Source organism: Lutra lutra, chromosome 1, assembly GCF_902655055.1.
Source record: "Lutra lutra chromosome 1, mLutLut1.2, whole genome shotgun sequence".
Taxonomy (NCBI): domain Eukaryota; kingdom Metazoa; phylum Chordata; class Mammalia; order Carnivora; family Mustelidae; genus Lutra; species Lutra lutra.
The window spans coordinates 66,301,751-66,328,950 of record NC_062278.1 but is presented as its reverse complement, the minus strand read 5'-3'; the positions used below and the strand labels follow the sequence as shown (position 1 = coordinate 66,328,950).

At 39.1% G+C, this 27,200-nt stretch overlaps 1 protein-coding gene across 4 annotated transcripts in view; it reads left to right on the top strand.

The window, feature by feature from the left end:
- IGSF11 (immunoglobulin superfamily member 11) overlaps positions 1-27,200 on the top strand; it is a 211,190-nt gene that overhangs the window by 128,121 nt on the left and 55,869 nt on the right. The window lies entirely within an intron of this gene.

The window sequence follows — 27,200 nt, the reverse complement described above, 5'->3', positions numbered from 1 at the left end:
TGTTTCTGGGTGCTTTAATTCTAAGCAGCATCTATACTTTTTTCAGGAATTTTAGTGGATATAGGAAAGTATAAAGAAGAAAATAAAAATTGTTCACAATGCTTTAGCACCTAGAGGTCCTAGCTGTTAAAGTTTTGGCATATTCTTTCTGTCTCTTAAAAAATTATTTAGTAACCATTTGGATTTTCAGTGCAACTCATATAGATTTGCTACATTTAAAAAGTAACACTGACATATTTATGTATGATCTCTAATAGTCTGAGACTATTTTTCCTCAAGAATTATAATTACTTCAATAGGAAAGTGCTTTATTTATTTATTTATTTTTAAAGATTTTTAAAAATTTAGAGAGAGAGAAAGAGAAAATGCATGCATGGGGGTGAGAGGCAGAAGGAGAGAATCTTCAGGCAGACTTCCTGAGCGCATAGCTCAATTTGGAATTGTCTCATGACCCATGAGATCATGACCTGCGCAGATACCAAGAATCCAGCACTTAACCAACTGAGCCACCCAGGTGCTCCTGTTGTTGTTGTTGTTGTTGTTGTTGTTGTTGTTTTAAAGCTCATTTGTGTAAGATTGCTGTGAACATGAGCCTTGAGTCATTTTTGAGACCCCCCTCCCAAAAAAAGAAAAGAAAAAAGAGTTGAAGTAGGAATGAGAAGAGAGAGGGGCTCTTTCATTTGGGAATTATGGCACATATTAGATGTTCAACAGTTTCTTTTCTTTCTCTTTTCTCTTACTTTCCCCTCTTTTATTTTCTTACTCTCCCTTTCAGCTTATGAATTTAGCTAAGGAATGGGGTCCCATTAGACTCTGGGGTGCCGTGGCTTCTTAGAAGAAGTACTGATTCATCAAAATCGGAGACTCCTTCCCTGGGGATATCTTCATCCTTGAAAATTATATACCAAAATGTGTTTATATGTGGGCCTTTCTGGGAAGAGAACTGGTCCATGAGTTTTATCAGATTTTCAAATGATTCTCTTGCCAGAAAAAAGGTTCAAGATTTGAATCTAAGATCTGTTGTGGCTTAGTCTTTAAATTATTGATCACTCTGGACAAGGCACATAACCTCTCTGAAAAGTGGAGGAATTACTTATGCACAGTGGACATGGAAATTGTTTAAAAAAAAAGAAATTAAATAAGTTTATGACAAATTGATATTACTGGTCAGAAAATATCAGGGGATGACTTACTGCCAATCTGAACCATGTGAACTATTTTTACTGTATTCTGAGGCTAGCTGTAAGCTATGGGATTTGGGTAACAAATAGATACAGACTGAATTCGCTAGTGGGATAGATTTGGGTAGACTATAAGGAAACATTTTAAAAAATTTTTATTTATTTATTTGACAGAGAGAGAGACAGTGAGAGAGGGAACACAAGCAGGGAGAGTGGGATAGGGAGAAGCAGGCTTCCTGCCGAGCAGGGAGCCCAATTTGGGACTCAGTCCCAGAACCCCAGAATCATGACCTGAGCCAAAGGCAGACACTTAACAACTGAGCCACCCAGGTGCCCCTAAGGAAATGATTTTTTATGAAGAATTTCAAACACAAGAATGAGTTTGTGTAATCTCTTCTATAAACCCTCATAAAGTGGATTACATTTTTATTTGTGTGACATGGTTTAAAGTGATCTTGTTTGCAGTTAAAATAGGTTAGATTACCTATGAAAGAGCCCATATGCTCAGAGGATAAAAAAAAAATCACAATACCCTACTAGCTACTTAAAAGTTTAAAATGTCTTTCTTTGCATTTGCACCTCCTCCCCTTGCCCTGCTTTTCTTCCTGCCAGTAATTTGTGTATCTGCTCTAATGTGTGTATGTACCTTAAGCTAGTGTTTTCAAGGCCTCTCTCCAGCTTGTGACATACTGGTGGGACACCTTCTACCTTGACCCCCTTCCTTTCCTCCTTAGTTCTGTCTATTCTTCAGCCTTCTGACTTGTACTCATTATCTGTATGTGTGTGTGCGCGTGTGCGCACACGCCCGCATTAACTGTTTATGGAACGCTGTGGTTAATATACAGTCATAGATACAACACATCTAGCTTTTTAACTTCTCCTCCACTTTCTTGCTGTTTTATTTAAAAAATACCAGAGCAAACATGCTAACCCGGAATGTTACCCCATTTAATGATACCCCAGGACCATCTTTCCCAAGATAATCAAATGTTTAGGATGCTACAGATGACTCAAGAGGAAATAACCAGAGGAACTCAAGTGAAATGAGCAGACCATTTAGGCTCTGGGTGGGGGCTGGGGAGGTGTTAGAGTGATTTTAGTAAATGGTATATGGAAGGCTGAAGTACATGGTTTCTCAAGGATCTTTCTGACTCTAGTATTCTGAGACCTAAAAAGTGTTGCCCTCGTCAGCACTGAAAACAAAAGGTTTCTGTGCATAATGGAGCTCAGCATACTCCTGACCCGGGAAGCTTGGCAGGAGGCCCATCATAAGACTGTCACCAGTCAATTAAAGTCAATATCAATTAGGGAATATTAATTAAAATTGTAGACTCCCTAAGGGGAAAAACATTGATTCTCTGTCTCTGTTTATGATAAAACCGTTGACTCTTTATTTCTATACATAGATGAACAAAAATACAGCTTTTTCCCCCCTCCACCCAAATAAAAGATGGTAACATGGAGTATTTTGGAAGGTATCTAGTAATAGTAATGTAGCGCTTTTAGCATGCATGACCTTTTTAGCACCTCAATACCACCAATCAGAACTGTTTCTTTTTCTATCTCATTTTACATAGTTTCCCTGCCCCCAGTCCCCATCTCTAGGGGTGTCCTAGCTACTACGTTCAGACATAGTCCTCCTACATGGCTGGAGCACTTCCTCCACAGAGTGATCGTTGTCAGAATGATGGGACCACATAATCACAATGGATTCATGTCAATGAAAAGCAAAAATCTTATCTATGTGCTGAGTACTCTGGTTATTGTATGTTTTTCAGGTAATGTCTGACTTCTGGGTGGATTTTAACAATCTTTGCTTAAGCATCCTGTTTTCAGATAGAGAGAAACTATTGGACTATAGAATGGCAGAGGTAGACTGAGTAATGAAGAGCATGTAGACCAGGGGTCCTCAAATGTAAGCCTGTATTAGAACGATCTGGGGAGCTCATTCAAGACACCTCGCCTTGTTTTTTTTACCTCCTGAGATTCTGATTTGAATGCCTGAAGTAGGGTCTTTGAATCAGCAATTTTAAACAAATGCCTCAGATAATCCTGGTATGTGAAAGGCAGGGGCCTCCTTGTATAGGTCCCCAAAGCCCCGAGAGTCCCACACTGGCTCACCTAGAGTTGGGTATGTGGCATGGTAATTATGCAGATTTAAGTTTCAGCAAAGAGGCCAGAGTGGGAACTGCTTTTATAAAGATCACTGAACACCTCCTGATTGCCAAATGCAGGCACATTGGCTTTCAGGTTTCATAATAAATTGACTTAAACTTGCAAATTGACTTTATAGTTTTTTCTGCCTATGCTTACTTATTCTCCCCCCCCCCCCCCACCGCTTGGTACTTGTCTTCTCTCAGCAGTCACTCCTTCTTGCTCTCTTTCCCTAGTGCCCTTTCCTCTGTCTACCCCTAAATGTGGCTGTACCATGATGTTCTGGCTTTTTTTTTTAATTTTTAATTTTTTTTATTCACATATATTATTAGCCCCAGGGGTACAGGTCTGTGAATCACCAGGTTTACACACTTCACAGCACTCACCATAGCACATACCTTCCCCAATGTCCATAACCCCACCACCCTCTCTCTACCCCCCTCCCCCCAGCAACCCTCAGTATGTTTTGTGAGATTAAGAGTCTCTTATGGTTTGTCTCCCTCCCGATCCCATCTTGTTTCATTTATTCTTCTCCTACCCCCAGGCCCCTCACGTTGCATCGCCACTTCCTCATATCAGGGAGATCATATGATAGTTGTCTTTCTCTGATTGACTCATTTCACTAAGCATGATACCCTCTAGTTCCATCCACGTCATCACAAATGGGAAGATTTCATTTCTTTTGATGGCTGCATAGTATTCCATTGTATATACATACCACATCTTCTTTACCCATTCCTCTGCTGATGGACATCTAGGATTTTTCCATAGTTTGGCTATTGTGGACATTGCTGCTATAAACATTCGGGTGTATGTGCCCCTTCGGATCACTATGTTTGTATTTTTAGGGTAAATACCCAGTAGTGCAATTGCTGGGTCATAGGGTAGCTCTATTTTCAACTTTTTGAGGAACCTCCATGCTGTTTTCCAGAGTGGTTGCACCAGCTTGTATTCCCACCAACAGTGTAGAAGGGTTCCCCTTTCTCCGCATCCTCGCCAGCATCTGTCATTTCCTGACTTGTTAATTTTAGCCATTCTGACTGGTGTGAGGTGGAAGTTCTGGCTTTTAATTTTTGTGTTGTACTTAACTGATCTTCTGTTCAGTTTCATGATTTCACGGGCCCACTTGTCTATGTCTTGTAGAGCTTGCTCTTTTCCTGTATTTCCGGCTACCTACTGGGCATTTTTATCTGCTTGTCCTTCGGAACCTTCAAACTCAGTGTCTATAATCAAGTCCAAATCATTTTTTCCCAGACATTTCCTCCACCCGTATTTCCTATTTTAGTAAATGGACCCACCAATGGCTTACCCAGAGTACTAGACAACTGGAGAAACACCCCCCTTTCCTATTTGAGAAAACTGTTGTCAGTAATAATCATGAAATGAAAGAAATAGTAGTCATGACCAGAAGATAATTTTTTCTTACTGAAATTGTGTACATATAATCAAAGCAGTAACAAAATAAATCAATGTTACAATACAAAAAGGAAAAACTTGTAACTTAGAGTAATGTAATTGAGTGGATGTAATAATTGAGAAGAGGAGGGGAAAACATGTGAAGAAGCACTTCCAAAAGAGTGAACCTCACAAGGGCTGAAATGAGAGCTGAAATGATTCAGGTGTGTTTCTTCTGTTGCAACCACTATGCTCATTCAGTTTATGGAGAATCTACTCTTCAAACCCAGGACTGTGTAGTTGGAGACAGAAATTCACTGGAAGTGAGCCCCAGTCCTCACAGACAAACATGAATTGGAGGCCAGACCCTAGATTCCATAAATGTAAATCACTTGTAATTTGTGATTTCTGTGAAATAACTTCCAAGTAGAATGCAATGCTTATTAAAGGTTAAGAAATTTTAAAAAATGTGCCAACTCTAAGTTTATGTATCTATTACTAAACCTTAATAGTCACTGTTGCACTTGTTTAGAATTTAGACCAACACTTTTTTTTTTTTTTTCAGAGAATAATTTATCAGTGACATTGTTTAGAATTGCTGGTTCATGGTAACAAGAAGCCAACTGGATTTTGGTCTGCTTTATTCTTATTTTTAAGTTGATGATGTAAACAGCACACCCCATTTTGTCAGATTCACCCCTATGCCCTTACTGTACCACTGGGTCCTGCCATTCACACATTTACCTCAAGCTGGGAGCCTAAGAATAATTTTTAAAATTTCTTTTCTTTTTTGTTTATGGAGGGTTTTTTTTTGCTTTTTGTTTTTTGTTTTTGTTTTTCCTCTGACTTCTTCATGATATGGTTAACTCACTATTTTGGAGACTTCTCCTTTTTGCTAAAGGGAACATTTTTGGCAAATCTGCCTTTATCACTTTAAATATATAGCTTTTTTTTTTTTTTTGAGGTATCACTTATATAGTAAACTTGACTCTTTAGTGGACAGTACAGTGAGTTTTGAGAATTGAGGATGGTATGGAAGCGTGAAAGAGCCTGTGACCCTGCAGAAGCTCTGTATGGGAGCCCAGAGGTCTGTGTGTGCAGGACTTCATGGCCAGAGGCAGCTCTCTGGGACCACAGGCCAGGAGGGGTGCCAGCAAGCAGGCCCCATGAAGCCTAGAACCAGCCACAGCTCAACAGGAACCAGTCCAAGGAAGAGAGCCACTGTAGCTGACAAGAGCAGGGATGTCCAGGGGACGTTGTCTGGGTCGGAGGGATCTCGTGAGCCCCATCCTGTATTGTCTCCCTTACTCTTCCTGGATAAGGGTGAGAATAGGATGGCAGAGAGCTACCAGAGACTGTCCTAAAGACACTCAGTCTTCCGGAGGGATCATGTCATAAGCTGGCAGTTCTGGCAGGTCAGATTTTGAATAGGTAAATGTTTAAGCTGAAGCCTTGTTTAAACTAGAAGAGATTGAAATATTGCTGATGGGGGTCCTGAGGGTGATTAAATCAGCTATAGAAATGAAAGAGGCTGCATTTTCTTTGCCCAACTGAATGTTTCAAAAATAAATCTGTATTATTTACCACAGAAAATAACCCTTGCCAAAAATAGATTTGTAATGTCACCTTGTGACAATAGGAGTAATATAATAAATGCATGGGAAAAAATTCAGAAATAATGTACACCAACAGTCTTTATTTCTGAATGGTAACTTTACATGTGATTTTTATTTTCTTTTTCTATTTTTATGTTTTTTCCCCTTAAATTGTCTGAGATAAATTATATGCTTTGTAGCTAGGAGAAAGAAATGCTATTAAAAATAGAAATTAATCAACGAGCAAAAACTAATAATTTCTTTATTAGATGTACATGCATATGACACAGCCTTATGGTATACATTTTACATGTAAATATTTGATACAGTACATTTTTGGAATTTTATATTTTGCTTTTTGTCACCTAATATCATAAAGGATCATTTCCCCTTTTCCCTAAATATGTTTTTTTAAATTTTTTAAAAAAGGATTTTATTTATTTATTTGAGAAAGAGCAAGAGCATGAGCAGGGGGAGGAGCAGAGGGAGAAACAGACTGCCCACTTAGTGTGGAGCCTGATGTGGGTCTGGATCCCAGCACCCTGAGATCATGACCTGAGCCAAAATCAAGAGTCAGATGCTTAACCAACTGAGCCACGCAGGTGCCCCCTAAATGTGTTTTTAATTAAAAAAAAAAAGCTGTAAATAGTTTGTTGATGAATCATTTCTCTGTTGTTGGACATCTAGGTTGTTTTAAAAATATCACCATTTTAGGGACTCCTGGGTGGCTCAGTTGTTAAGCATCTGCCTTCAGCTCAGGTCATGATCCCAGGGTCCTGGAATTGAGCCCCACATCCAGATCCCTGTTCAACAGGGGGCCTGCTTCTCGCTGTGCCTCTCTCTGTCAAATGAATTTTTTAAAAAAATCACCATTTTAAGTAATCCTGTAATATACATAATTCTTCGTAAATCTTTGCATGCTTTTTCAAAAATGTAAATTTATTTTGTGACTTTTATTCCAATTCCTGTTAACAGTTTAAAGTCTTACCATGAAAAATTGTGGGTTTGTGTGTGTGTGTGTGTGTGTGTGTGTGGTTTTTTTTAAAGATTTTTAAAATTTATTTTTATTTAAACTCAGCCAACATTTAGTACATCATTAGTTTCAGATGTAGTGTTTAATAATTCATCAGTTGTGTATAACACCCAGTGCTCATCACATTGTGTGCCCTCCTTGATGCCCATCACCCAGTTACCCTATCCTGCCACCCACCACCCCTCCAGCAACCCTCAGTTTATTTCCTATAGTTAAGAGTCTCTCTTGGTTTTTCTCCCTCTTTGATGACTTCCTATTCAGTTTTCCCTGCATTCCCCTATGGTTCTCTGCGCTGTTCCTTATATTTCACATATGAGCAAAACCATGTGTTAAGTCTTTCTCTGACTGACTTATTCACTCAACATACTACCCTTCAGTTCCATCCACATCAATATAAATTGTAAGTATTCATACTTTCTGATGGCTGAGTAATATTCCATTGTATATATATACCACATCTTCTTTATCCATTCATCTCTTGATGGACATCTGTGCTCTTTTCACAGTTTGGCTATTGTGGATATTGTTCGTATGAACTTTGGGATGCAGGTACCCCCTTCAGATCACTAAATCTTTGTGGTAAATATCTAGTAGTGCAATTGCTGGGTTGTAAGGGTATCTCTATTTTTAATTTGAGGAAACTTCATACTGTTTTGCAGAGTGGCTGTGCCAGTTTGCATTTTAATTCTTCTTTAATTTCCTGGTTGAACCATTCATTCTTTAGTAGGATATTCTTTGACCTACAAATGTTTGAGTTCCTTCCAAATTTTCCTCTTGTGATTGAGTTCAAGTTTCAAAGCATTGTGGTCTGAAAATAGGCAGGGAATAATCCCAGTCTTTTGGTACCTAGGTAGACCTGATTTATGACCCAGTATGTGATCTCTTCTGGAGAATGTTCCATGTGCACTTGAGAAAAATGTGTATTTTCTTGCTTTAGGATGGAATGCTCTATATATATCTGTGATGTCCATCTAATCCAGTATGTCATTCAAAGCCTTTGTTTCCTTGTTGATCTTTGGCTTAGATGATCTGTCCATTGCTGTGATTGGGCTGTTAAAGCCCTCTACTATTACCAATGTATTTGTAGTATTATCAGTGTGTTTCTTTAATTTGGTTATTAATTCATTTACATAATTGAGTGCTCCCAAATTAGGAGTATAAATATTTATAATTGTTAGATATTCTTGCTGGATGGGCCCTTTAAGTATGATACAGTGTCCCTCTTTATCCCTTACTGCAGTCTTTGCTTTAAAATCTAATTTGTCTGATATGAGGATTGCTACCCCAGCTTTCTTTTGATGCCCATTAGCATGAAAAATTGTTCCCCACATCCTCACTTTCAAGCTGGAGGTATCTTCAGGTCTAAAATGAGTCTCTTATAGATGGCATATGGATGGGTCTTGCCTTTTAATCCAGTCTGATACCTGGTGTCTTTCGACTGGGGGCATTTAGCCCATTTACATTCAGGGTAACTATTGAAAGATAAGAATTTAGTGCCATTGTAGTACCTGTAAAATCACTGTTTCTGTGTATTGTCTCTATTCCTTTCTGGTGTGTATTACTTTTGGACTCTCTCTTCATTTACAGGTCCCCTTTAATATTTCTAGCAGGGCTGGTTTAGTGATCATAAATTCTTTTAGTCTCTGTTTGTCCTGGAAGCTCTTTATCTGTCCTTCCATTCTCAAGCAGACTCCCCACTAAGCATGGAGCCCTACATGGGGCTCTATCTCACAACCATGAGATCATGACCTGAGCTGAAACCAAGAGTCTGATGCATAACTGACTGAGCCACACAGGTATCGTTTTTGGTGTGTTTTCAAAATGGGCTTGAAAAATCAAACTTTTTTTCCTTTTAAAGCACCTTTCTTGGATGTGAAGTTAGTGGCTGTAAACATTCATATACAAAGTATTTTAAGTTGAAGGCAAACAGCAGGAGATCATTGTAAAGTAATATTTTCTTAAATTCCCCCAGTGACTTTTCCATTTACTGTAACTAGTAAGATCATAGATACATTTACTTTAATGACATTAGTGATAAGTATATTTAACAGTTTGCAACAGTCCAAGGTTTCCTTTATTTTTTTTTTCAATTCAAGTCAGAAACTAGATTGATTTTATTTTTTTATTGTAGTTGAAACATAACATGCAGCCAAGATTTCCTTTAAACAAAAAAGATTCTCTTCCATTATTATAACTTTAACAAAAATGGTTTTTAAAATCCACTCACTAAATGCCAACCATGATTGTTGCATTTGAAAGTACATGTTTAAATCAGTCTGAATCCCGATGTCATACATGGTTAAGTAAGAATTTGGCCATCCCTGAAGATTGCTGTATTCCTTGTAACAGTGCCATATTCTGTAACTTAAAATACCAATAACACCCACCTTGAAAAGCCAGAAGAGGAATCCAGCTATGAATCTTATGAGTATCACCAACAACCAGCTATAAAGAGTATGGTGATACTTAGGCCAATGAGAATCCAATACCAACTTGTTGCTTCATCTTCATATATTTTCATTCTAATTGCTTTTGCATCCAGGATTTTATCAATATGATTTGTAGCTGCCCTGAGTTCTACAGCATTTCTCGTCCTTCCACTCTCATCTTCAAGTGTCTTATTTCCTACTGTCAAAATTCCATTTTTATTAATGAAGTCAGGGAGACATCTTCAGAGAAATGGTTTGCTTGGAAAAATCACAGTTGAACAATCATCATTCAGTAAAAACTTGTGCGAGGGTCTTTGCAGGCTTAACAAAAGTAGACTTGCAGAACTGGCTGTGGTATATCCAATAGTTCTTATTTGTTCTGTATGTAAATTGTGTTTCCACATATGGTAAATTTTTTCTGGGCACTTGGAGACACAGATCTGTGTGGTAGGGCACTGTAGTTCTGCCACCGCAGAGGGACTGGTACAGTTGGATAAGTTAAAGTGAAACAAAATGGCTTTGTTCTCATTGGGTGAGAACTTTTGGCCATAAAAGTGGTCTTTGCTATCTGTAGGCTAGGCCATTCTCCTGGATTGCCATGTATCCAGGCAACAGGTCCTAAAAGACTACAGCCAGTAATGAGATATGGAGATTATGCAGCACAGAACATCTGTATGACTCCTTTCAGGAACAGACCCCATGAAATTCAGATTAAATGTCTTTGGATCAACATAGGTCTCATCCTCCAAGTAAGTGTCTGGTGGTTCTTCGTCACTCATTAAGAGGCTCCTCTCTTGGAGGAGGAGTCAAGATGGTGGAGAAGTAGCAGGCTGAGACTACTTCAGGTAGCAGGAGATCAGCTAGATAGCTTATCTAAAGATTGCAAACACCTACAAATCCAATGGGAGATCGAAGAGAAGAACAACAGCAATTCTAGAAACAGAAAATCAACCACTTTCTGAAAGGGAGGACTGGCGTAGAAGTGAATCCAAAGTGACGGGAAGATAGACCGCGGGGGGAGGGGCCGGCTCCCGGCAAGAGGCGGAGCAACAGAGCACAAAATCAGGACTTTAAAAAGTCTGTTCCACTGAGGGACATCACTCCAGAGGCTTAACCGGGGTGAAGCCCACGCGGGGTCAGCGTGGCCTCAGGTCCCGCAGAGTCACAGAAGGATCAGAGGTGTCTGAGTGTCGCAGAGCTTACAGGTATTAGAATGGGGAAGCTGGCTACAGAGACAGAGCCCAGGAGTGAGCTCTCAGCTTGGGGTTACCTTGAACCAGTCGCAGGCTCGGTCAGCTCGGAGTGCGGCTGGAGGCCAGGGTGACGGGAGTAATTGGGCGCTGTTCTCTGAGGGCGCACTGAGGACTGGGGCCCCAGGCTCTCGGCTCCTCCCGGCCGGAGACTGGGAGGCCAAGCTATCTTCATTCCCATCCTCCGGAACTCTACGGAAAGCGTTCAAGGAACAAGGGGATTACTCAGCCCGGCCCCTGGTAAGGGCGGTGCAATTCCGCCTGGGGCAAAGACACTTGAGAATCACTACAACAGGCCCCTCCCCCAGAAGATCAACAAGAAATCCAGCCAGGACCAAGTTCACCTACCAAGGAGTGCAGTTTCAATACCAAGGAGAGCAGCGGAATTCCAGAGGAAGAGAAAGCAAAGCACAGAACTCATGGCTTTCTCCCCATGATTCTTCAGCCTTGCAGTTAATTTAATTTTTTTTTCTTTTTCAACTTTTTTTCTCTTCTTCTGCCAAATTTTTTTTTAACTTTTACCCTTTTCTTTTTTAACGTTTTTAAACTAGTTTATCTAATATATATATTTTTTTCTTTTTTATATTTTTTCTTTATTTGTTTTCTTTTTTTTAATTGTTTCTTTTTTTTAAATTTTTTTCTTTTTTTTCTTTCTGAACCTCTTTTTATCCCCTTTCTCCCCCCTCACGATTTGGGATCTCTTCTGATTTGGTTAAAGCATATTTTCCTGGGGTTGTTGCCAACCTTTTAGTATTTTACTTACTCCTTCATATACTCTTATCTGGACAAAATGACAAGGCAGAAAAATTCACCACAAAAAAAAAAAAGAACAAGAGGCAGTACCAAAGGCTAGGGACCTAATCAATACAGACATTGGTAATATGTCAGATCTAGAGTTCAGAATGACGATTCTCAAGGTTCTAGCCGGGCTCGAAAAAGGCATGGAAGATATTAGAGAAACCCTCTCGGGAGATATAAAAGCCCTTTCTGGAGAAATAAAAGAACTGAAGTCTAACCAAGTTGAAATAAAAAAAGCTATTAATGAGGTGCAATCAAAAATGGAGGCTCTGACTGCTAGGATAAATGAGGCAGAAGAAAGAATTAGTGATATAGAAGACCAAATGACAGAGAATAAAGAAGCTAAGCAAAAGAGGGACAAACAGCTACTGGACCACGAGGGGAGAATTTGAGAGATAAGTGACACCATAAGACGAAACAACATTAGAATAATTGGGATTCCAGAAGAAGAGGAAACAGAGAGGGGAGCAGAAGGTATATTGGAGAGAATTATTGGAGAGAATTTCCCCAATATGGCAAAGGGAACAAGCATCAAAATCCAGGAGGTTCAGAGAACCCCCCTCAAAATCAATAAGAATAGGTCCACACCCCGTCACCTAATAGTAAAATTTACAAGTCTTAGTGACAAAGAGAAAATCCTGAAAGCAGCCCGGGAAAAGAAGTCTGTAACATACAATGGTAAAAATATGAGATTGGCGCAGACTTATCCACAGAGACCTGGCAGGCCAGAAAGAGCTGGCATGATATATTCAGAGCACTAAACAAGAAAAACATGCAGCCAAGAATACTATATCCAGCTAGGCTATCATTGAAAATAGAAGGAGAGATTAAAAGCTTCCAGGACAAACAAAAACTGAAAGAATTTGCAAACACCAAACCAGCTCTACAGGAAATATTGAAAGGGGTCCTCTAAGCAAAGAGAGAGCCTAAAAGTAGTAGATCAGAAAGGAACAGAGACAATATACAATAACAGTCACCTTACAGGCAATACAATGGCACTAAATCCATATCTCTCAATAGTTACCCTGAATGTTAATGGGCTAAATGCCCCAATCAAAAGACACAGGGTATCAGAATGGATAAAAAAGCAAAACCCATGTATATGTTGCCTACAAGAAACTCATTTTAAATCTGAAGACACCTCCAGATTTAAAGTGAGGGGGTGGAAAAGAATTTACCATGCTAATGGACATCAGAAGAAAGCAGGAGTGGCAATCCTTATATCAGATCAATTAGATTTTAAGCCAAAGACTATAATAAGAGATGAGGAAGGACACTATATCATACTCAAAGGATCTGTCCAACAAGAAGATCTAACAATTTTAAATATCTATGCCCCTAACGTGGAAGCAGCCAACTATATAAACCAATTAATAACAAAATCAAAGAAACACATCAACAATAATACAATAATCATAGGGGACTTTAACACTCCCCTCACTGAAATGGACAGATCATCCAAGCAAAAGATCAACAAGGAAATAAAGGCCTTAAATGACACACTGGACCAGATGGACATCACAGATATATTCAGAACATTCCAGCCCAAAGCAACAGTATACACATTCTTCTCTAGTGCACACGGAACATTCTCCAGAATAGATCACATCCTCGGTCCTAAATCAGGTCTCAACAGGTATCAAAAGATTGGGATCATTCCCTGCATATTTTCAGACCACAATGCTCTAAAGCTAGAACTCAATCACAAGAGGAAATTTGGAAAGAACCCAAATACATGGAGACTAAACAGCATCCTTCTAAAGAATGAATGGGTCAACCATTCATTTAATTCATTTAATTTTAATTCTTCAATTAAAGAAGAATTGAAAAAATTCATGGAAACAAATGATAATGAAAACACAATGGTTCAGAATCTGTGGGACACAACAAAGGCAGTCCTGAGAGGAAAATATATAGCGGTACAAGCCTTTCTCAAGAAACAAAAAAGGTCTCGGGGCTCCTGGGTGGCTCAGTGGGTTAAAGCCTCTGCCTTCGGCTCAGGTCATGGTCTCAGCGTCCTGGGATCGAGCCCCGCGTCGGGCTCTCTGCTCAGCAGGGAGCCTGCTTCCCTCTCTCTCTCTGCCTGCCTCTCTGCCTACTTGTGATCTCTGTCTGTCAAATGGATGAATAAAAAATCTTAAAAAAAAAAAATAAATAAACAAGAAAGGTCTCAGGTACACAACCTAACCCTACACCTAAAGGAGCTGGAGAAAGAACAAGAAAGAAACCCTAAACCCAGCAGGAGAAGAGAAATCCTAAAGATCAGAGCAGAAATCAATGAAATAGAAACCAAAAAAAACAATAGAACAAATCAATGAAACTAGGAGCTGGTTCCTTGAAAGAATTAATAAGATTGATAAACCCCTGGCCAGACTTATCAAAAAGAAAAGAGAAAGGACCCAAATAAATAAAATCATGAATGAAAGAGGAGAGATCACAACGAACACCAAAGAAATGCAGACAATTATAAGAACATACTATGAGCAACTCTACGCCAACAAATTTGACAATCTGGAAGAAATGGATGCATTCCTAGAGACATATAAACTACCATCCATAACTGAACCAGGAAGAAATAGAAAGCCTGAACAGACCCATAACCAGTAAGGAGATTGAAACAGTCATCAAAAATCTCCAAACAAACAAAAGCCCAGGGCCAGACGGCTTCCCGGGGGAATTCTACCAAACATTTAAAGAAGAACTAATTCCTATTCTCCTGAAACTGTTCCAAAAAATAGAAATGGAAGGAAAACTTCCAAACTCATTTTATGAGGCCAGCATCACCTTGATCCCAAAACCAGACAAGGATCCCATCAAAAAAGAGAGCTACAGACCAATATCTTTGATGAACACAGATGCAAAAATTCTCACCACAATACTAGCTAATAGGATTCAACAGTACATTAAAAGGATTATCCAGGGCACCTGGGTGGCTCAGTGGGTTAAGCCACTGCCTTCGGCTCGGGTCATGATCTCGGAGTCCTGGGATAGAGTCCCGCATCGGGCTCTCTGCTCAGCAGGGAGCCTGCTTCCTCCTGTCTCTCTGCCTGCCTCTCTGCCTGCTTGTGATCTCTCTCTGTCAAATAAATAAATAAAATCTTTAAAAAAAAAAAAAAAAGGATTATCCACCACGACCAAGTGGATTTATTCCAGGGCTGCAAGGTTGGTTCAACATCCGCAAATCAATCAATGTGATACAACACATTAATAAAAGAAAGAACAAGAACCATATGATACTCTCAATTGATGCTGAAAAAGCATTTGACAACGTACAGCATCCCTTCCTGATCAAAACTCTTCAAAGTGTAGGGATAGAGGGCACATACCTCAATATTATCAAAGCCATCTATGAAAAACCCACCGCAAATATCATTCTCAATGGAGAAAAACTGAAAGCTTTTCCGCTAAGGTCAGGAACACAGCAGGGATGTCCGTTATCACCACTGCTATTCAACATAGTACTAGAAGTCCTAGCCTCAGCAATCAGACAACAAAAGGAAATTAAAGGCATCCATATCGGCAAAGAAGAAGTCAAACTATCACTCTTCACAGATGGTATGATACTCTATGTGGAAAACCCAAAAGACTCCACTCCAAAACTGCTAGAACTTGTACAGGAATTCAGTAAAGTGTCAGGATATAAAATCAATGCACAGAAATCAGTTGCATTTCTATACACCAACAACAAGACAGAAGAAAGAGAAATTAAGGAGTCAATCCCATTTACAATTGCACCCAAAACCATAAGATACCTAGGAATAAACCTAACCAAAGAGACTAAGAATCTATACTCAGAAAACTATAAAGTACTCATGAAAGAAATTGAGGAAGACACAAAGAAATGGGAAAATGTTCCATGCTCCTGGATTGGAAGAATAAATATTGTGAAAATGTCTATGCTACCTAAAGCAATCTACACATTTAATGCAATTCCTATCAAAGTACCATCCATTTTTTTTCAAAGAAATGGAACAAATAATCCTAAAATTTATATGGAACCAGAAAAGACCTCGAATAGCCAAAGGAATATTGAAAAAGAAAGCCAAAGTCGGTGGCATCACAATTCTGGACTTCAAGCTCTATTACAAAGCTGTCATCATCAAGACAGCATGGTACTGGCACAAAAACAGACACATAGATCAATGGAACAGAATAGAGAGCCCAGAAATAGACCCTCAACTCTATGGTCAACTAATCTTCTACAAAGCAGGAAAGAATGTCCAATGGAAAAAAGACAGCCTCTTCAGTAAATGGTGTTGGGAAAATTGGACAGCCACATGCAGAAAAATGAAATTGGATCATTTCCTTACACCACACATGAAAATAGACTCAAAACGGATGAAGGACCTCAGTGTGAGAAAGGAATCCATCAAAATCCTCGAGGAGAACACAGACAGCAACCTCTTCCACCTCAGCCTCAGCAACATCTTCCCAGGAACATCGCCAAAGGTAAGGGAAGCAAGGGCAAAAATGAACTATTGGGATTTTATCAAGATCAAAAGCTTTTGCACAGCAAAGGAAACAGTAAACAAAACCAAAAGATAACTGACAGAATGGGAGAAGATATTTGCAAATGACATATCAGATAAAGGGCTAGTGCCCAAAATCTATAAAGAACTTAGCAAACTCAACACCCAAAGAACAAATAATCCAATCAAGAAATGGGCAGAAGACATGAACAGACATTTCTGCAAAGAAGACATCCAGATGACCAACATACACATGAAAAAGTGCTCCATATCACTTGGCATCAGGGAAATACAAATCAAAACCACAATGAGATACCACCTCACACCAGTCAGAATGGCTAAAATTAACAAGTCAGGAAATGACAGATGCTGGCGAGGATGCGGAGAAAGAGGAGTCCTCCTACACTGTTGGTGGGAATGCAAGCTGGTGTAACCACTCTGGAAAACAGCATGGAGGTTCCTCAAAATGTTGAAAATAGAACTACCCTATGACCCAGCAATTGCACTACTGGGTATTTACCCTATAGATACAAATGTAGTGATCCGAAGGGGCACGTGCACCCGAATGTTTATAGCAGCAATGTCTACAATAATCAAGCTATGGAAAGAACCTAGATGTCCATCAACAGATGAATGGATAAAGAAGATATGGTATATATACACAATGGAATACTATGCAGCCATCAAAAGAAATGAAATCTTGCCATTTGCGATGACGTGGATGGAACTAGAGGGTATCATGCTTAGCGAAATAAGTCAATCGGAGAAAGACAACTATCATATGATCTCCCTGATATGAGGGAGAGGAGATGCAACATGGGGGGTTAAGGGGGTAGGAAAAGAGTAAATGAAACAAGATGGGATCGGGAAGGAGACACACCATAAGTGACTCTTAATCTCACAAAACATACTGAGGGTTGCTTCAGGAGGGGGCTTGGGAGGGGGCGTGGGGTTATGGGTATTGGGGAGGGTATGTGCTATGGTGAGTGCGGTGAAGTGTGTAAACCTGGCGATTTACAGACCTGTACCCCTGGGGATAAAAATATATGTTTATAAAAAATAAAATTAAATTAAAAAAAAAAAAAGAGGCTCCTCTCTTCAGAAGAAGGCCTAAATCACTGCAAAGTTGAGTTTCTTAGAAAGGAATCTCCGAGTGTAGAGGCAGGTCCTGTCTTCCACATTTTGTAGGTAAGAAAATGTGGTTCATGGGGGTTCGAAAACTTGTACACAGCTTCCAGGACTTACATGCAGCTCTTGTGACTCAGTAGCAGGCCGTTCCCTGAGTTTGAATCCTGGTGTAGCTTGTGTACTGGGCTGCTAGAACACCCGCTCTCAGGGTCCCACATGGACCAGGTTCAGCTACTCACTGCTGGCAAGATCCAAAGGCAGAGAAATGAGTGGTAGTAAAACAAGAAAGGAGTTTATTTCGGTGAGGCCAGCACTGGGAAGACAGTGGACTAGCATCTCCAAGACTGTCTCCTGTAAACCTTTGCTTCCTTGTTTGTTTCCTTGGAATAGATAGATTCCTTGAAATGGTATGACTAGGCCATACCTTTCTAGTACATTTTCAAAGTACTAGATATCAGACAGTTTTAATTTCAGTGATCCTTTGGGAGACTTGACAAAGGATTGGGCTACATTACCTGAATATCACCTTTTCATTTCACACATTTGTTATTAATAACAACAGCAACAATTAAAACACACACACGCATACCTCCTCGCCCCCCAGCTATTTTATCTACCCATCAAGGCTTCCTCGACCTTACTCTCCTAAAAATTTAGGACACCTATTCTCTGTTTGTTCTCTTTGAGAAGACACTTTTCACTCTTCATAGGACTTGCTTTCCTGTGAATTCAACAAGGACAACCATCTAGGAATAATGGTGCTAGTAACTTTGTATGGCCATGTTATCCCAGGATGTTACTTCTTACATTGTTCCATCAGGATTAATTCTTGACATGTTTCTCAGAGGGATTCAATGCTCTTTCCTCTATCTGGAGGATAGTTTGATTATCCTCCTTCCTGTCCAGGTCTCACTCAGGATTCAGACTAGGCATACATAGTCTTTCCCTTTTGAGTTAAGCCATGTCAGGTTCATCCTTCTCTCACATCCAAAAACATAATGTAATCTAAATCAGGAATCTTTCTTGGTGGCTTAGGTCTTCTATAAGCAAAGACCTGTGGCCTGCAGTTCTTGGCAGAGAACATCAAAAGTAGATCCCTGTTTAGAGAACAATCTACATATGCTGGAGGCCTGGGAGGCTGTCTGTACTTCAGGCCTGATCCAGGTAGCTCCTCCAGAGTGCATTCTTTAACATCCGGTGAAATTTGGTGTGTCCAACTTTATTTATTGGTAAAATGATTTGTCTCCCGCACACATAATTTGCAGGTGCCTCTGTAGTCCATAGCATTCAGCAGAAGTAAAATTGCTGGGAGCCAAGAGGGCATTAGCTTTCGGAATGTATGAAATAGGATGACGACTTCTGTTAATGTAGTCTCATTTGCTTTTTTTGTGTTCCTCATAATGCTTAACTCAATGCTAAGGACAAAATTTGCCCTTAATAAAATATCTCTTCCCCGTTCATCTACATTTCTATTTTATTTTATTATAATAATAATGCCTTTCATGATAATTATGTATTGAAGAATATCTATTATAAAATATACTCATTAATCCTTCAGGTCACTGGCTGAACTTGTCATTATCTGAGCTTTTTACTCCCTGCAATTAAATATAGTGTTCTTCATTTTTAATTCATTCCAGTGGCAGAAGCAGTCATAATGACCAAATGTTTGTATTTCTTGATGTTACTGTAGTGAATTTGCATGTATCCCCTTGTAATGGTTTTCTTTATCTTGCTGCTTCTAAATTCATCCTTGTTTTTTCCCAATGACTAAGGAAAGTTGGAGACAAATGAAATGCATGACCAGAAGATTCCTGGCCACAGTCCTCATATAAGTCATCTCTGAGTACATCATGATAAAGTTGGGAAAGGGAGAGCTGAAACTACTAAATTTAGTCACGAAACAGGCCGACATTCTGCCTTGTGTCTCCCTGTAAAGCATGAATGGTGGCCACACTCATGGTAATTATGATGGTTTCTGGATTCTGGTTCACTGCCACATTTGCCAACTTTGATTTATTTCTCTTTCTCCTTTATAAAGGAACAACAGTGGCATTCATTATTGGCAATGTTAACTGTGAACTTTAACCCTTCCTTGAGTGTGACTTTGAGTTTTTTAAAGGTCTTCTGTGAAATATTATAGAGAACGTGGCAGCAATGTCTGTGATTCTAAGAAATACAAGAAAAGATGTGATTTGAAGAATAAGTAGTGTTAAGTTTAGGGTTTCCTTTTTCTTCTGAATTTCTCTTGGATTTCAGCACCTTTGAATTTGGAGGAGGGGGTGTGCAGCTTGTTCTGTTAATGTCCTCCTAGTCAAAGTGGAAATACGTAACAGGCTCAGTAGCTCCAAGAGAATAGGAAAGATAAGAAAATTTAGAGGTTGATATCTTTTCTTGGAGATGAAGAGAGGAATGCTGGTTCTTTGACCCCTGCTCACAACAGTAAAAAAAAAAAAAACAGCTGTCTCTTTATTTTAGCCTGTAACCTTTGCTAGTAATTGGCTGTTGTTTAAAAGTAGTAGCTCATTTCACCCCTTAAAACAAGGGTGAACTGGAGACTAGTAATTACTTTGAAGAACTTATGTTTGAAATATGTTGCTTGTGAGGATAGTGATGATTGGAAGACGAAAGTTAGCCTGCAAGCAGTGGAGATCCTGGTGATGAAGTACATGCTTGAGTTCTGGAACCAGGCTTTTTGTATTCAAAATTTGGCTCCAGCATTTATTACATCCTCTGTGTCTCACTTTTCTTAGTTGTTAGAGAAAATAGTGTGTAATCATAGAGCTTATATAAAGGTCGTAAAGAATGAGCTGATACATGTGAAGAATTTAGAACAAGAAATGTTAGATGTGATGGTCAACTGGTGAATACCCTGTCTAAAAGCATTTAATTTACATTAAAAGTAAAAAGCTGTGATCACCAAACTCAACTCATTTGTCAGCCAGGTTTGGTCCATGTGTCACCAGTTTGCAGCCCCTGGTGTGAGGAATCCATACATGAGAAGTAGTTTAGCTCTATGAAAAGACTAAGAATCTAAAACTGTGCTACCCCGTATGTTGGCCATTAGCCTTATGTGGATATTTAAATTTGTTAATTAAGATTAAGGTCCTGTTCCTTGGTTACACATACTACAGGTCAGGTGCTTCTTAATAGTCACATGTGGCTAGTGGCTACCATAATGGATAGTGCAAATATGGAACATTTCCATCATTACAGAAAGCTACATCATACAGAGCTGATCTAGTGGTTTATAAAAATACTCACTCATAGCTGTCTACCAACTTACAGATACCTTGGTGTGGGATTGGGCAGAGCTGTTTCCCTGCTTGACCTACAGCTGTTAATCTACTCTCTAGCAGCAGCTTACACAGTTTTTTTTAAGTCATAAAAAAAAAAAAAACTCTTTGGTGACTCTAGGCTTCTGGTACTAGGTGAATCTGCAGTTTGAGGAGAAAATTCCATAAGGGAATAATAAGGATGGTTTCCCCCACTAAGCTTTAAGAGCTATGTTATTAGTGCCTTTCTAGGGATGATGGAGAAAATTGACTTGGAGTGTATATGTGTTTGCATGTGTGTATTTTCCCCACTAAAAAAAATACATCAATGTGAAACCTTAACTTTACATATTCTTTACTGAATATATAAACTGTGTATTGCGTTTGAAATTTTTTTATGATAATGCTGTATCTCATGGTGGCAGTCAATATCTTCTGTTGCTAGAATAATGCTTTATCGTGTATAATGGGAAATAGCATATTTTTGATCATAGAATGGTGATTTGAAGAATTTTCACTGTTACGACTTAACTGGAGGAAGCTTAGGATGGTGATGGGATGATGTAACAGATCAAATCCCTTAGCACTGTTTATGTTAGCGGATGGCATTGTATCTCTCTTTCCATTCCTGGTAGAGCCCATGTGTTTCTCCTTAAACAGAGAAAGAATAGAGCATAGTGGGAGTGTGTGTATGTGCTGGTGACATCAGATTATATGCGTCACGGGGAATTACCCATTTTCTCTGAACAAAACTTTATTTCCATTCCTGACTTAATAAATATAGGGCGAATTCTTTATATTATCTCTCTTTCTTAAGCTTTTGCATTGGTAACTGTTCCCCTCACCTCCCTAACTTAATGAATGTAATTTATTCCAAGTCTTGAGTTTGAGGACTCTGATCAACTTTTAGTGGTAAATTAATTTCAGATTACTTAGTGAAATAAAAAAATGAATGCATTCCTTCTCCCAGAGGTGAAGTATGAAAAGGCGTGTACTTGAGATGTGAACATTTTTCTATATGTGTGTTATATTTCAAAAATTTCGTATTAAGGGGTGCCTGGGTGGCTCAGTGGGTTAAAGCCTCTGCCTTCGGCTCAGGTCATGATCCCGGGGTCCTGGGATCGAGCCCCGCGTTGGGCTCTCTGCTCAGCAGGGAGCCTGCTTCCCTTCCTCTCTCTGCCTGCCTTTCTGCCTACCTGTGATCTCTGTCTGTCAAATAAATAAAATCTTTAAAAAAAAATTTCATATTAAAACATGAAGTTATAGCTAATTTTATCTCATTTATAAGAGGTAGGTATATTTACTTCTGGCACATAGTCTTTCTTGCTCACCAAAACACCAATGGCACTTTGTGGCAAAGCCAGGGGTTCATTCAGAGCTGACCCAGTTAAGCCATCATTGCCATGGGGGAGGCCCCTAGCCCTAATGATACTTATTTGAGGACCCCTGGAGAAAGAAATTTATAAATATGAGCAGGATAGAGAGGATCTTCCTGAAGTATAGGTAGTAACCTCCAAAAAACTCCCAACAGACAAACAAATGCTTGGATATGTCCATAGGGAGAGGTAACAAAGTACTGAATTAGAGGTCTACAGTTTGACTCAATTGGAAAGCCAAAGTGTCCTTGAAGAATTGATGTAACAAAAAGATAAAAAGGCATTTATTGACTTTTGCACTTCTACTACATGGGTTCTGACTTTAACATCAGCTGAACTGTATCTCTGTGGCCTTTCTTAATTGACGCCAGGGCTCAGATTATAGTTATACCTGAGAATCCGAATAAATTTAAACAAGGTTATCCCGTACATGGGGGTCCTAGTACATTTTGATAATTTAGCCCTACACTCAACAAAATAAGTACCAAATATAAAACAGAGAATAGGAATGCCATATTTTAACCATTTAAACTATTATCTGATAAAATTTCCTATGTTCACAGCATTTATTGCCCTAAAATACCCCATAATCGGCATAGGTGTTCTGTCCCAATGGGTAATAAATTAAACTACATCTTTGGCACTTACAATAGGCTTGGAAAAATAGGACTCCCTTCACCTCCTCCCTACCCCATGATTAAAAGAGTTAATATTGCACAATGTAAATTGAAATAGAGCCTTTAAGAATTAAAACCCATATATAAGACTTTTATAGAAAAGGGGTAATTATTTCTACTCCTCCTGCATTTAACAGGACAATTTGACCTGTTCTTAAACTTGGAAAGAAAGAATAGTGCCAAGGAGTGGATTACCATAAATTTCAGGCAATAATCTTACCCATTAAGGGCACTTCCCAATATTATTGAAATTGCTGACACCATCTAATCAGCAACTGGTAGTACTTAAGTCACAGATTTCGCTGAGATGTTCTGTTCAAAGCCTATTTCAACAGCCTTTTGGGTGCAGCTTGCCTATATCTTTGAAGGGAAATGATATGCCTCTATGCAGCTATTCAAGGAGTACCACAATAGTCCTACTATTGCATCCAGTCTTTCTAGGCAAGATCTTAATCACATCCAGCTTTCTCCAGAAGCACAAGAGTGACATCATACTAGTGACACTCTTCTCCAGGGAGACTCCCGTAACAGACTCACTCAGGACATACTAATAATATTCACAAAGGACATGCACCATTGCCCCCCACACAGAGGAGGGCCTTGCTACCTTTGTTAAATTACTGAAAATTGTTTGGCAAGCTGCGAACCACTCTGTCCCTAACAATGTCGAGAAACAGCTGATGACCCTTTTAGCACCCACAGATGTTAAAATGGGCTCAGTCTTTCAGGTCTTTCTGGCTTTGAGAGACAGCATATTTTACGTTGATGAATTTTACTTACCCCAGTTTATGCTATGACTTGCAAACCGCCTCTCTCTAATGGGACTCTATACAACACAAGGCTCTAACATGTATCCAAATTGTAATACAGTAGCACTTCCACAGGTGTCCCTCTTCCCACCCTAAGATTCTTTTTTTTTTTTTTTTTTTTTTTTTACTACAGAGGCTTTAGCAACTTCCTCTCATGCCTCCTATCATCTTTGGATCACCCATAATGACCACAGTTTGTTGTAGACTTTTGATGTAATCATCTGCCTTTCTGGGCACCACTCTGTTTACCATTAGATACTGAAAACCTCCTGGACATAGAGACTCTCAGGGGCCCCCAGCCTGTGGTCCTGGGCTGTATCTCAGCCTGTAGTGACTCTTTTCAGCACCTCAACAGCTCTGCTCTCCTGAGCTGAATAGAACTGTGCCCTTTGTATGCACACCAAGTCTTCTGCTAAAGAGTTAAGGGAACTCCTAACCTCTTTGGTTAGGTTTATTCCTAGGTTATCTTAGAGTTTTTGGTGCAGTTGTAAGAGGGAGGTCCTTGAGTCCTTGATTTTTATTTCTGCTACTTCATTACTAGATTATGGAAATGGAGCAGATTTCTTTTTTCTGAAGATTGTATTTTTTTAAATTAATCTCTATACCCAGTGTGGAGCTCAAACTCATAACACCAGGATCAAGAGTCCCATGCTCCACTGACTGAGCCATTCGGGCATCCCTGGAAATGCAACAGATTTCTGCACATTGATTTTGTATCCTGTGACTTTACTGAAGTCATGTGTCAGCTCTAGCATTTTGGGGGGGATGTTTCTATATAGAGTATCATGTCAACTGCAAATAGTGAAAGTTTGACTTCTGCCTTGCTGGTTTGGATGCCTTTTATTTCTTTTTGTTACCTGATTGCTGAGGCTAGGACTTCCAGAAATGTGCTAAATAACAGTGGGGAGAGAGGACATGTCTGTTTTGTTCCTGACCATAGGGGAAAAGTTTTCAGTTTTCCCCCATTGAGTGTGATGTTAGCTGTGGGTTTTTGACATATGACCATTATAATGTTGAGATATGGTCCCTCTAATCCTGCTGTGTTCAGGATTTTTTTTTTTAAGATTTTTATTTATTTATTTGACAGACAGAGATCACAAGTAGGCAGAGAGATAGGCTGGGGGTGGGGAGCAGGCTCCCTGCTGAGCAGAGAGCCTGATGCGGGGCTTGATCCCAGGACCTTGGGATCATGACCTGAGCTGAAGGCAGAGGCTTTAACCCACTAAGCCACCCAGGCACCCCTGTGTTCAGGATTTTTATCTTTAATGGATGTTGTACCTTGTCAAATGGTTTTTCTGCATCTATGTAAAGGACCATATAGTTATTCTTCTTTCTCTTATTAATGTGATGTATTACGTTGATTGGTTTGGGAATATTGGGCAGCTTTCTTATCCTATTTCAGTAATGCCTTCAAACTCATTCAGTGGTATATGCTTTAACAGTGTGTTACGCTTCATTTATATAAGATGTTTTCACTACAATCATACTTTTACTTCTAATTCTTAAATAGCTTGTAAATTACTTGTAGGTTTTCTGCAGAACTTATACTTCCGATTACCAGCTTCAGTTGTATAAGCTATTGTACATAATTTGGGTATTTTATGCTTTACATGTTTTTATCTAATTTATATCACAATATTTCACTGGCTTAAAAATATATTTGCATTTTTTTATACCATGGGTCAAATTTATCACAAATTGGATATCCTGGCAATAATTGTAACCAAGTATCTTTTAGGTATTTTTCCTATGGCAGAGTAAATTTTTAATTTGTTAAAAAAATTGTAAATTTTAAATTTTTTTTTTTTTTTAAAGATTGTATTTATTTATTTGACAGAGAGAAATCACAAGTAGGCAGAGAGGCAGGCAGAGAGAGAGGAGGAAGCAGGCTCCCTGCTGAGCGGAAAGCCCGATGTGGGGCTTGAACCCAGGACCTGGGATCATGACCTGAGCCGAAGGCAGTGGCTTAACCCACTGAGCCACCCAGGCGCCCCAAAAATTGTAAATTTTAATTTGTTAAAGCTCATGCAGAAACATTACCACCAATGTTTGATTTTCTAATATAGAGAATATTATTGAATTTTCATTTGTATCATGACATAAAGTATTAGAAGATAGGGAGAAAAAACATAGATAATTGAAATTATTTAAATCACCAGTTGCAATTTCACTTATATGATTTCAACCTCTTTTCATCCAAAAAATTTGAAGTAGCCAAGTCTTCTAGAAATTATTAGAATGAATTGATTTCACAGTCGTTTTCTTTTTCTCCACCCTCCACCATTTGGTAAGTGTTTAAATGAGTAGAAGAATGAATAACAATGGAAAAGATAAGCAGATATTTCAGGCTTCCTATTCATAAATATTTGAGATTTATTCCTGGGTGTTTGAGTTTCTGTCCTTTGTACAACAGATCTGATATGGTGAAAATAACACTCAGCTGGGAATTAAGGACTGACGGTGTTTTCAGACCAATGATTTCCCTGTTGTGGGGGAAAGTTTTTTCATTTATGAAATAAAGGGATTGGATTAGATGATATTTAAGGTCACTTCGCACTCTTTCAACATTCTGAAAAGCTCCAAATAAGAAAGCAAGCAAACATTAAAATGATATCTCAGGGTGCCTGGGTGGCTCAGTCATTTGAGCCTCTGATTCTTGATTGTGGCTCAGGTCATGATCTCGGGGTCTTGAGATTGAGCCCTGTCTCAGGCCCCATGCTGAGCCTGGAGCCTGCATAAGATTCCTCTCTCTCTCTCTCTCTCTCTGCATGCCCTCTCGCCTCCCCCATCCCCCCGTTCTCTCATATGCTCTTTCTTCCTCAAAAAATAAACTAAAATAAATTAAAAAATAAAACAAAATGATCTCTCGTATCTAGGATTTACCTTAAACCTTTATTTTTATAGGGAAGGGAAAGGTTCCCTAAGCTCTGTTAAGTACTGTTTTCTTTTCTTCTTTCTTTCTTTTTTGTGATTAGTTTTATAAGTTTTTCTTCAAAATCTTTACCTCTTTATGGTTATGGGACTATAACCTATTTTTTCACCTGGCTATTATGAGAATCTTCAGAGTAGCACATAAAACCATCCAAAGTAAATACTTTTAAAGATGTTTAATGAAAGCAGAAAAAGAGAGAAATAGTGGCAAAAGCCATCTGGTCACTGACTTTATTTCTGAATGAAGTTTAGGTAACGGATACCCTTAGGAATAGAAAACTCACTGTAGGTAGAAATACTGATTGTAGGGTACCCTAAGCCAAATACAACTTGGAAATGAAAGCTAGTAAATAAGGTAAGATCTATACAGTTTAAATGCCTCCCCCCCGACCCCAAAACTTTGGTTTATAAAACAGAGAAACTTGTTGTAGACCACTATTTTATTTGGAAGCTAAGTCACTAAATGCACCACCTGACTACTGGATTGGATAGAGGTATCACTTTACTTTTTGTCAAAACTCATAGATATTTACTGAATTGGGTGTGTGTGTGTGCTCACGCACGCATGTATTTTCAGACCATAGTCACATCTCCGTTACAGAGCCAGCAGAGATACAGCTTTGTCTAATAGTGCTTGCCATTAGATATTGGAATGTGAGCATCTGGAGAGACTATTCCTGCCAGCTCCTAATCAAAAGTA